Raw genomic sequence first — 12119 nt, 5'->3', positions numbered from 1 at the left:
CTGACCCTATCACCCCATCCCTGCACGCTCAGTCAGAGGTGAGAGAGAAGCAGATGCATACTCAAACTGGGTAATGGGAGAGCTTAATAAAGAGACTGTCAGAGAGTTGAGAACAGGGTTTAGGAAACCTAAGGGACAGCACAAGTTCCCAGGGCTAGTGACAGTGGTGGGGTTGGGGGTTGAGAATATGCATTACCCCTGAGCTGGAAGGGCCAAAGGGAGGAAGCAATGCAAGAACCAGAGAGGGCAGCTGTATGGAGAGGGCTGCCTGACATCGGCTTTCATCCTTATTAGAGGGAGCAGACAAATCACCAATAAGTGAGTGATCAGGAAATAAAGAGCAAGACCCTTCCTTCCTACCCTCCTATAATCAGCTCCTGCCTATATGAGGATCTTGGCTTGACTTCTCCTCTGACTGATTTCATCTTGATACTTTCTGATCTTGTTGGGTAGCTAGCTTATGCACACTGTTACACACCCAAGAGATAAAAGCTGCATTTCCAAGGGGACACCAATAGCTACACTGATATATGACATACAACACAGACACTAAACATATTAAAAATTATATGCATGCAAAGTCTTGTGAAACTGCTTTCACAAATACCCCTGAGGGTCCTGCATCCTGAGCCTCCAGGCCCAGTGATGCTCTGGCCACAAAACTCACTGAAAGATTTCCAGAAAGATAGAACTTTGAGAGGCAAAAAACTCCCCAAAATTCTATGGCACCATTTGGTAGAATCCCAAGGGAAGCAAAATCATAACAGAAGCTATAACTTTCATCTATAAAGGTCACCTCCAGGGGGCCAGAGCAGGGGGCAGAAGGAGGGCAGTGAATTTGGGGGAGCAGCTAAAACATTGCACCAACCTGCCTATCCAGTTCTACCCTGACTTCATGAAACCTTCTAGACAATCCACTTTGAAAGATCCCTCCTTCCTTGAAGCTCATGCACACTTTCATTTTAGCCTCTGACACTCAACCTGGCACAAATTCTTTCTTTTTCTTCCTTCCTTCCTTCCTTCCTTCCTTCCTTCCTTCCTTCCTTCCTTCCTTCCTTCCTTCCTTCCTTCCTTCCTTCCTTTCTTGATTTTATTTTTAATTTATCTTTTTTTAAAAATTATTTTTCAACTACAGTATTCTTTTATTCCCATCCCAGCCCACCCACCCCGTGCCCCCACCTTCCTCCCCTTTCCACCCCCCTTAGTTGTTGTCCATGTGTCCTTTATACTAGTTCCTATAAATCCTTCCCCTTTTTCCCCTGAAATTCCCTCCCTCTCCCCTCCGATCACTGTCCCCCTGTTCTTGATTTCAGTGTCGTTGTTTTTATTTTGCTTGCTTGTTTGTTTTGTTGTTTAGCTTCCTGTTAAAGGTGAGATCATATGGTAGTTGTCTTTCACTGCCTGGCTAATTTCACTCAGCATAATGCTTTCCAGTTTCATCCAAGCTGTTGCAAAGAGTAGGAGCTCCTAAAAAAAAAAAAAGAGTAGGAGCTCCTTCTTTCTGCTACATAGAATTCCATTGTGTATATGTACCATAATTTTTTGATCCATTCATTTACTGATGGGCACCTAGGTTGCTTCGAGCTCTTGGCTATTGTAAATTGTGCCACTATGAACATTAGGGTGAATAGGTTCTTCTGGAACCTATTGGTATTTTAGGGTTCTTAGGATATAGTCCCAGCAATGGAATTGCTGGGTCATAAGGCAGGTCCATTTTTAGTTTTCTTAGAAAATTCCATACTATTTTCCATAATGGTTGTACCAGTCTACATTCCCACCAACAGTGAACTAGGGACCCCTTTTCCCCACAACCTCTCCAACATTTATTGTTTGTTGCTTTGTTTATGATAGCCATTCTGACTGGTGTAAGGTGGTATCTCATTGTGGTTTTAATTTGCATCTCTCTGATAGCTAACGATATTGAGCATCTCTTCATGTGTCTCTGAATCCTCTGTATGTCCTCCTTGGAGAAGTGTCTGTTCAAGTTCTTTTCCCATTTTTTGTGTTATTTGTCTTCTTAGAGTGAAGTCCTATAAGTTCTTTGTGTATTTTGGAGATTAAACCCTTGTCTTAGATATCATTGGCAAATATGTTTTCACATACAGTTGGTTGTCTTTTTATTTTAATACTGTTTTCCTTAGCTGTGCAGAGGCTTTTTATTTTGATGAGATCCATTTGTTCGTTCTTTCTTTTATGTCCCTTTTACTATATCAGTAAAAAAGTTGCTGCGTGAAATATCTGAGATTTTCTTGCCAATGTTCTCCTCTAGGATTTTAATGGTGTCACAGCTTATATTTAAGTCTTTTATCCACCTTGAATTTGTTTTGGTGTATGGTGTAAGTCAGTGCTGAAGTTTCATTTTTTTTGCATGTAGCTGTCCAGTTCTCCCTACACTATTTGTTGAAGAGGTTATTTTTAGTCCATTTTATGTTACTGTCCCCTTTATCAAATATTAATTGACTGTAGAGAGTTGGGTCGATTTCTGGGCTCTCTGTTCTTTTCCATTGGTCTATGTGCCTGTTTTTATGCCAGTACCAGGCTGTTTTGATTACAATGGCCTTGTAATACAGTTTAATATCAGGTATTGTGATTCCTCCTACTTTGTTCTTCTTTCTCAAAATAGCAACTGCTATTCAGGCTCCTTTATGGTTCCGTATAAATTTTTGAAGTGTTTGTTCTATGTCTGTGAAATATGCCATTGGTACTTTAATAGGTATTGCATTGAATCTGTAGATTGCTTTGGGTAGTATGGACATTTTGATGATGTTGATTCTTCCAATCCATGAACACAGTATATGTTTGCATTTGTTTGTGTCTTCCTTGATTTCTTTCTTCAGTGCTGTGTAGTTTTCTGCATACAGGTCTTTCACCTCCTTGGTTAAGTTTATTCCCAGATATTTTATTTTTGTTTTTGCTATATCAAATGCTATTTTTTCTTGATTTCTGCTTCTGCTGATTTATTGCTAGTATATAAAAATGCCTTTGATTTCTGGACATTGACTTTGTAACCCACTGTTTACCAAATTCATTTATTAGTTCAAGCAGTTTTTGAGTAGAGTCTATAGGATTTTCCATATATACTATCATGTCATCTGCAAACGATGACAGTTTTGTTTCCTCCTTTCCTATTTGTATGCCTTTTATTTCCTTTTCTTGTCTGATAGCTGTGGCTAAAACTTCCAGTACTATATTGAATAGAAGTGGTGAAAGTGGACATCCTTGTCTTGTCCCTGATCTTAATGGAAAAGATTTTAGTTTTTGCCCATTGAGTATGATGTTGGCTGTAGGTCTCTTGTATGTGGCCTTTATTATATTGAGGAATGCTCCCTCTATTCCCACTTTGCTGAGTGTTTTTATCACAAATGGGTGTTGTACCTTATCAAAAGCTTTCCCTGCATCTATTGATATGATCATGTGGTTTTTGTCTTTGCTTTTGTTTATGTGATGTATTACATTTACTGATTTGCGAATATTGAACCATCCTTGCATCCCTGGGATGAATCCCACTTGGTCATGGTGTATAATCTTTTGGATATATTGTTGGATGCGATTTGCCAATATTTTGTTGAGGATTTTAGCATCTATGTTCATCAGCAATATTGACCTGAAGTTTTCTTTCTTTGTAGTGTCTCTATCTGGTTTTGGAATTAGGATGATGCTGGCTTCATAAAAGGAGTTTGGGAGTTTTCCATCCTTTTGGATTTTTTGGAATATTCTGTGAAGAATAGGGGTTAGCTCTTCCTTAAATGCTTTGTAGAATTCTCCTGTGAAACCATCTGGTCCAGGGCTTTTGTGTGATGGGAGTTTTTTGCTTACTGCTTCAATTTCTTTTCCTGTTATTGGTCTATTCAGGTTTTTTGCTTCTTTTTCATTGAGTTTTAGAAGATTATTTTTTTCTAGAAATTTGTCCATTTCCTCTAGATTCTCAAATTTCTTGGCATACAGTTCTTCATAGTACTTTCTTACAATATTTTCTATTTTTGTGTATCAATTGTAATCTCTCCTCTTTCATTTCTGATTGTGTTTATTTGTGTCCACTCTCTTCTTTTCTTGATGAGCCTACTTAAAGGCTTGTCTATTTTGTTTATCTTTTCAAAGAACCAACTCCTGGATTCATTGATCCTTAGAATTGTGCTTTTAGTCTCTATGTCATTTAATTCTGCTCTGATCTTGGTTATTTCCTTCCTTCTATTTGCTCTGGGCTGTCTTTGTTGTTGTTCCTCGAGTTCTTGCAGGCGTAGGGTAAAGTCGTTTGTTTGAAATGTTTCTATCTTCTTTAGGTAGGCCTGTATTGCTATAAACTTCCCTCTCAGAACTGCCTTCACTGTGTCCCATAAGTTTTGTGTTGTTGTGAGTTCATTTTTATTTGTTTCCAGAAATGTTTTGATTTCTTCCCTAATTTCATTCTTGACCCATTCAAGAATGGTCAATTGTATGTTTAATAGCGTACAATTCAGTCTCCATGATTTTGGATGTTTGGGGTTTTTTCCTTTGGGGTTGGTTTCCAATTTCAGTCCCTTGTGGTCAGAGAAAATGCTTGGTATGATTTCAATATCCTTGAATTTGTTGAGGCTCATTTTGTGTCCTATCATGTGGGCTATCTTGCAGAATGTTCCATGCGCATTTGAAAGAATGTGTATTTAGCTTCTTTGGGATGAAGGGCTCTATATATATCAGTTAAGTCCATTTCATCTAGGGTGTTGTTTAATGCCACAATATCTTTGTTGATATTTTGTTTGGAAGATCTGTCCATTTTTGATAGTGGGGTGTTAAAACCCCCTACTATAATTGTGTTGCTGTCAATATCTTTCTTGAAATCCTCTAAGATTTTCTTTATATATTTGGGTGCTCCTATGTTGGGTGCATATATATATATATATATATATATATATATATATATATATATGATGTTAATGTCTTCTTGGTGGATTCTTCCCTTGAGTATAATGAAGTGACCTTCTGGGTCTCTCTTTATGGTCCTTTTTTTGAAGTCTATTTTGTCTGATATGAGAATTGCTACCCCAGCTTTATTTTTCTTGTCCGTTTGCTTGGAAAATTTGTTTCCAGCCCTTCATTTTTAGTCTGTGATGGTCTTTTGTCCTGAGGTGGGTCTCTTGTAGGCAGCATATGTGTGGGTCATGCTTTCTTATCCCTTCAGGTATTCTGTGTCTTTTGATTGGAGCATTTAATTCATTTATGTTTAAGGTTATTATTGATAGGTACTTATTCATTGCCATTTTTGTACCTGTGTTCCTCTCTGTCTCCCTCTTTTCCTTCCTTTCCTTAAAGCAGTCCTTTTAGTATTTCTTGTAGGGCTGGTTTGGTGGAAGCATATTCTTTTAGACTTCTTTTGTCTTGGAAGCTCTTTATTTGGCCTTCTATTTTGATTGAGAGCCTTGCTGGGTAAAGTAGCCTTGGTTGTAGGCCTCTGGTTATCATTACTTGGAATATTTCTTGCCATTCTCTTCTTGCTTGGAGTGTTTCCATTGAGAAGTCAGTAGCTAACCTTATTGGGGCTCCCTTGTATGTTACTTCTTTTTTTTCCCTTGCTGCCTTTAATATTCTCTCTTTGTCTTGGAATTTTGCCATTTTAATGATGATGTGTTTTGAAGTGGGCCTCTTTGGGTTCCTCTTGATTGGGACTCTTTGATTCCTGGTTTGTGTGACTTTTTCTCTCATCAAATTAGGGAAGTTTTCTCTCATTACTCTTTCAAATACATTTTCTATCCCTTGTTCTTCCTCTTCTCCTTCTGCTATTTCTATTATTCAGATATTATTACATTTCATATTGTCTTGCATTTCTCTTAATCCCTCTTCATTCTTTCTGAGTTTCTTTTCCTTTTCCTGCTCTTTCTGTGACATGCTTTCTACTTTGTCCTCCAACTCACTAATCTGATCTTCAGTCTCATCAACTCTACTTTTAATACTTTCTACTGTGTTCTTCAATTCGAAAATTGTGTTATTCATTTCCTCTTGTCCCTTGCTAATAGTTTCTATTTCCTTTTTCATGTTGATATAGTTTGTGGTGAGATTGTTGTAGCTCCCCTGTAGTTTCTGGTAGCTCATTGTGAGCTCTTTGAACTTCCTGATAACCAGTGCTTTAAATTCAATATCTGATAGTTGACTTGCCTCTATTTCATCTAACATTCTTTCTGAGGGTTCCTCCTTTCCTTTCATTTGGGGATTGTTTCTTTGTCTTCCCATTGTTTGTGAACTCTTCTTGTTAGCCTCAGCTTCTTAGATTGATCTGTTCTGACTCCCTGGGTTTATGGTGTGAACTTCTGTGGTGGAATGCCTGTGAAATTCAGTGGTGCAGTCTCTTTCGGTTATCCTGTCATTCTCTGCTTCCACCTACTCAAATATGCAGCAGCTTGTGGCTTCTCTCCTACATCAAAGTGCAATTTGTCTCTCTGACTCTACTGTTGGGAAGCCTCTTCTATGGGTCCAGCTCTGGTCTTCTCGTATTTTCAAGTTGTTTGCATCTCGTCTGGTTCCTCCGTGACCATGAAGATTCCTGGTCCCTTATTTTCATATATGCTGAGCAACTGCTGGCTGCCTGGCTTTTCCTCGCCGATCAGACAGGATTTTCTCCCCTGTGTACCAGGAACTGGAATCTGCTCCATCCTGCTCTGTGGCCATCTTGAAAGCCAACCTGGCACAAATTCTTTACATGCATAAATCACTTCCTGAGTACATCACCAAATCCTTGACGGCAGGAAGGCAGTGTACGATAGTGGATAACATCCTGTGTTTTCAAATGCTTATGAATATTTAGAAAAATAATATATGCAACATCTCTAGCTTGCTCATGAAAAACACAGAAAATAATGAACAAATATATTTATGATTATTTTTTCTTCTACTATTCATTATATCCTCCATCATACTGAAGATACACCCCAATCACACACACCCCTTCAAAGGAAATGGCATTTCTGTGCATATTCTTTGGGTCTTTTACCCTGTAGAATTTCACAGGAAAAAAACTGACACATTTTTAAGTATAATGTTATTTCAATATTTAGCAAATAAAATTCTGTTTAATCTCCTAACACTTATTGCTTCTATGCAATGATAAAATATATTAATAATTTAAATGCCAACAAAGCTACAACATATTTAAAATTCAGGCTAACAATTTTAATTAAATGTGACAGATGATATGTTTTTTATAAAGCTGATTCAAAATGTGCTACATAAAGTGGTACCAAATGCTGCAGTACAGGCACACGTCAGCTCACGCTGCCCACCAGGGGCAATGACTCCATACCCACCATGATTCCCCACTTAGACTGGCCACTGTGAAGCTACTTGGCATTAATTTAACAGTAATGCATGATTTTGAATTTATTTTGCTTTTATCCTTTTCTCATTAGTACAATGAAATTATACAGCACCAACTTCTTTGCAATCACTGACACTTAAGATGCAGTGGTGGTTATTAACTCCAAGGGGCCATCCAGACAATCCAGAATAGGCTTTCTCAACGTTACTTTAGATTGTGTTTGAAATGAAAACATAATATTAAAAAATTCTGTTAAAGAAGATGATATGCTTGCCCCATTCCTGGAATATTCCGCACAACATAAGCACCTTTAATCTCAACAGCATGGTGAAGTGGGTGCTGTTATTTATATTTTCTATATGAGGACATTGAGGTTCAAGGGGCTTCAGTTACTCAGATTCACCCACCTAGTAAGGGGTGCAGCGAAACTCAGACCCAAGACCATTTGTCTCTGCATGTAGTCTTTTTATTGGACCATACTAATCTTTGACCATTATTATGTGGTTAATGCTATATGATACATATTAGTGATGATGGATTGTGGGGGCTCAGGGGTTGTAAGTTGAGGATAAGAAATAAAGTAAAAGGCAATAAAATTTGCTTGGCCAGAGAGGGTGAACCAAACCCAGTCTATCCAGATCTGGGGTATAGTAATGGTTAGGTGAGAAACACTGGGAAATTTAAAGCCATGTGGAAGCTGGGTAGTCATGCAGATGAGAAGCACTCCAGGCACACTTCCCAGGTGTGGTCACTCTTGGCATCCCCACGTGTGGCTTAGCAGTAATTAATACGTGAGGTTGAAATGCATGAGTTTCTCTCTTAGTTCTAGGCATTTGCTGTTTCTGGCTTTAAGTCTAAAGCTGGATGTTCTTCCCCAGAACCCTTTGTGTTAATCCTTTTGAGTATTCAAAGAGTTATGGGACTAGTGACATCAGTTCATATCCTCATTCCTTTGGGAGAGCACAAAGTGGGGGCCCACTCTGCCTGCAGGAATGCAAAGCGGCCATGGAGAGTGTTGTCAGCCAGTGTTCTTGTTGTGAAAAGCTGTGAGAAGGTGCCACACCTGCCTCCAACTCCAGGTGTTGAGAATTTAGGAAACTAATATAAGTTTTGATAAAACTAATAGGCAGATGCAATCCACTCTCACTGTGATCCAACAGGCTGATAATACCCAATACAACTTTTGCATAGATTGCATTTCCTGAAAATACTAATCTATCTGCTACTAAAATTCCACTTTCTTTGTAGTGAAGTTAACTTTCTGTTGTTTTAGAATGGCACATCGAGCCCTGTGAAGTGTCAGAAGGTGTACACACATGCATGCACACACATGTGCACAAACCTACTCATCAGGTGAAGTCATAACAAAAGTTCTTTATTGTCTTTCATGTATTTTGAGGACAATGAAACCATTCAGTCAGTGCCCAGAATGATTATTATCTTTTTGGACACATGACTTCATATTCCCAATCTATTAAGCGCACAAAATCTGAAAATGAGTGGTATTAGCAGTTCTATTGAAATACACGCAAGGGAACTACAACTCAGTAAAGTCTGCTTTCATTCTGTAATCCCCAGAGGAACACGTGCTAAGAGAATGGGTGACTTAGGACACTTAAAAAAGGAAAAGGAACACAGGAAAATAAAACAGTGAGTGCATGTGGCTTCTAACTGACTGGGTACCTGATCGTCACTGGTTTGAGGCACATCAATTTGGGGTGGAGGCTGGGGTGAGGGTTGACTCAGGTGTAGGTAGGGGGGTAACAATTGTGATGACCTAAGACTGAGTTCCATGTAAAATGGTAGGTTCATGACTGCCCTTCAGTGACGCTGTGTGTGTGTGTGTGTGTGTGTGTGTGTGTGTGTGTGAATCCTAGATAACCATTAGCAGCCTGCTACTGGAGCTAATCTATGGGAGGGTTAGATCCCAGTAGTCTCACCTTCATTCTGGGGACAATCTCATCCAGTTTGGAGACCCTTGTTTTTTCCTAGAGGCATGGGTACAAGTTGCACCAAGTCGGGGCATGTTAGAAGGTATGTGACCCTGCCGTGTTGCTCTCACAGACTCTAGTCACTAATACAGACCCATGGGTAATCCAGGGGAGACTGCAGGCACCTGGCCTCTCTCCCACTTAGGTGAGCTTCCTGCATTTCTGGAATGCTCTCTACAGAAAAGGAGCCATACTACCTGCTCTTAATGTGTCTTACTTTCTGTGTCCTGGACCCTACCATCTGTGGTTCCTAAGCTGTTGCTATTATTTCTGTGAGACAGGCTAGATGTGGGTTCTCAGGCAAATGGAAGCCTTGGGCAGGCCCCAGCAGCACTAAGGTGGGAATGCTGATCAAGTGTCTCCATTGCCCGTCCTTTTCTCCTTCTGTTGCCCCCAACTGCAGCCTCCTGAGCAACAACATTTAAAATGCTTCAGAGCATGAAACCTGGTTGATGGATTAATCAATCAACCAACAAGTGTTTATTGAGAGCACCTAATTTTTGCTCAGCAAATGCTGACTGGAGCGGCTGGTGCAGTCACGAGTAATGGAAGACTCCAAAGTCTGATACTCAATGAGTTCATTCCACAGACAGCAATTGAATACCGATGCATGAACTGTGCAGCATTCTGAGAAATGGGGATAAAGAAGACAAATTAAACTTTTGTCCCATGGAATTTATAGTCTTTCAGGGTCACAATTTTTTTTAAAGTACTTAAAAAAAGGCAATGTGTACTATGATTGCAAACAGGCTGCTGAGGAAGCTTATGGTGATGAGAGAAGTAAAAGACTTTAAAGTTCTTTCAGGATTTTGAGACCTAGAAGGATATAAGCAAGCAGTGTTTTGGAGTCTGATTTTGGCAGTGTTAGACAAGATGGATTGAAAAATGTACTGGCTTGAATAATGTTCCCACCAAATTCATGTCTACCGAGAACTTCAGAGTGTGGCCTAATTTGGAATAGGGTCTTTGTAGATGTAAATAGTTATGATGAGGTCATCCTGGATTAACCTGGTTCCTAAATTCAATGGCTGGGATCCTAATAAGTAGGCCTTGTGAAGATATAGACACACGGAGGAAGAAAGGCATGGGAAGATGGAGGCAAAGGCTGAAGTGATACCGCCGAAAGCCAAGAAACACCTAGGATTACCTGCCATCTCCAGCAGCTAGGACAGAAGTGTGGAGCAGAGTCTCTACTAGAGCCTTCAGAAGAGGCATGCCCTTGCTGACTCATTGATTTCAGACTTCCAGCCAAGAAACTAATAAAAGAGATGATGGACTGGAGTCAAGATCACCAGGCTAAACAATATGTAAGTCCTGACTTAGGGGATGGAGGTCTCAGGTGACAAAGGAAGACAGGTTTAATTTCATATGGTGCAAATGATGGTGGAAGGCCTTAGTAGAATAAACAGAGATTATCTTTCAAAGCTTGGGTTTTGTTTTGAATCTTCACATAAGGATATTGATTTTAGAGAGAGAAGGGAGAGTTCGTGAATAATAGAGTATGTGTGCATGTGTGGGGGGAGAAAGAAAGGGAGGGACAAAGAGAGAGAGAAAGAGAAAGAGAAATTGGTTGCCTCCTGTACATTCCCTGCCTGGGGATCAAACCTGCAACCTAGGTATATGGCTTGACTGGGAATTGAACCCACAATCTTTTGTGGTACAGGACAATGCTCCAACCAAGCCATATGGCCAGGACTCAAAGCTTGTTTTATAATCAACAAGCAAGCTCAACCATCATGAATAGACAATAATTAGGTTTCTAAATGCATATCTCCATTTATAGGCCAGATTAAGAAAGAAGAAGCAAGCAAGAGAGTAAAGAAATTACTTAAACTATTCTAATTAACTCAGTAGAATAGATTGAGATAGACTCAAGATATTTAGTGAGTCTTGGCCATTTCATATTCCTGAGAAATGTGCAGTGGGAGTTGTGTGCAAAACGAGGGGATATGGGCGATGATTGAAGGAATGTAGACAGCACAGAGAAAAATAAATAATTGCCCCCGTTGAAGGGTGGTCAGTGTGTCTCCATATAACAGAAGACAACATCTGAGCAGCAGGGGCTAAAAGAATCAATCAGGGAAGGCTGTAGATGTGGATAAAAGAGAGGAAAGAACTAGAATCCACTGTTGTGTCCGAACACTCCTTGAGAAGTCACAGCTACTTCCAGCCCCTCACACAGCACACGAAGGTACACAGAAACTGTTGAAAGAGTGAACAAATGCATGAAATAATGTAATGACCCAGAAGCTAAGGGAGGACAGCATTTTTGCAAGGAAGAGAGGAAAATGCATATTGTCAAAAGCCAGGGAGAGGCCGAGGAAGACAAGGATGACTATGAAGTAATGAGCAGGTCAGAGAATCTTGGATGGATATGAGCTTGGAAAGTTAGATGGCAGCTTCTAGGAGTTAAGAAGCAAAGAGTGAATAGTGGGAAATAAAGACTTCTAATGAAGATATGACGGTTCGAGTTACTTACCAGAAAAAAAGATTGGTGAAACGTCAGCAAAGAGTAAGGGAAAGGTTCCATATGAAGGTATGGAAGAAGGAAATTGGTAGATGCTGGGGACACACTGCCTTAGGAGCCAGGGATGGATGGATAAATGAATCAACCAATATTTATTGAGCACCAACTACTATATGGCAGACACTGTATGAGCCATTTCAAATACATTTTCTCCTCAGCTGAAATCTAGACTTCACTGAACATGTTATCTGTAGAAAGAACTAAGTTTTCATCTAATGATGGGGGCGCAGGGTAGATGGATGAATCTTACAAGGAACAGTTGAAGGTCTTCCCTCATTCACCAAATATCCACAGGGCACCTCCTCTGTGCAGGACA

Source organism: Artibeus jamaicensis, unplaced genomic scaffold (assembly GCF_021234435.1).
Source record: "Artibeus jamaicensis isolate MK-2021 breed Jamaican fruit bat unplaced genomic scaffold, CSHL_Jam_final contig_464, whole genome shotgun sequence".
Classification (NCBI taxonomy): Eukaryota; Metazoa; Chordata; class Mammalia; order Chiroptera; family Phyllostomidae; genus Artibeus; species Artibeus jamaicensis.
The sequence above is the reverse complement of the archived record's forward strand: the minus strand, read 5'-3'. Positions refer to the sequence as shown.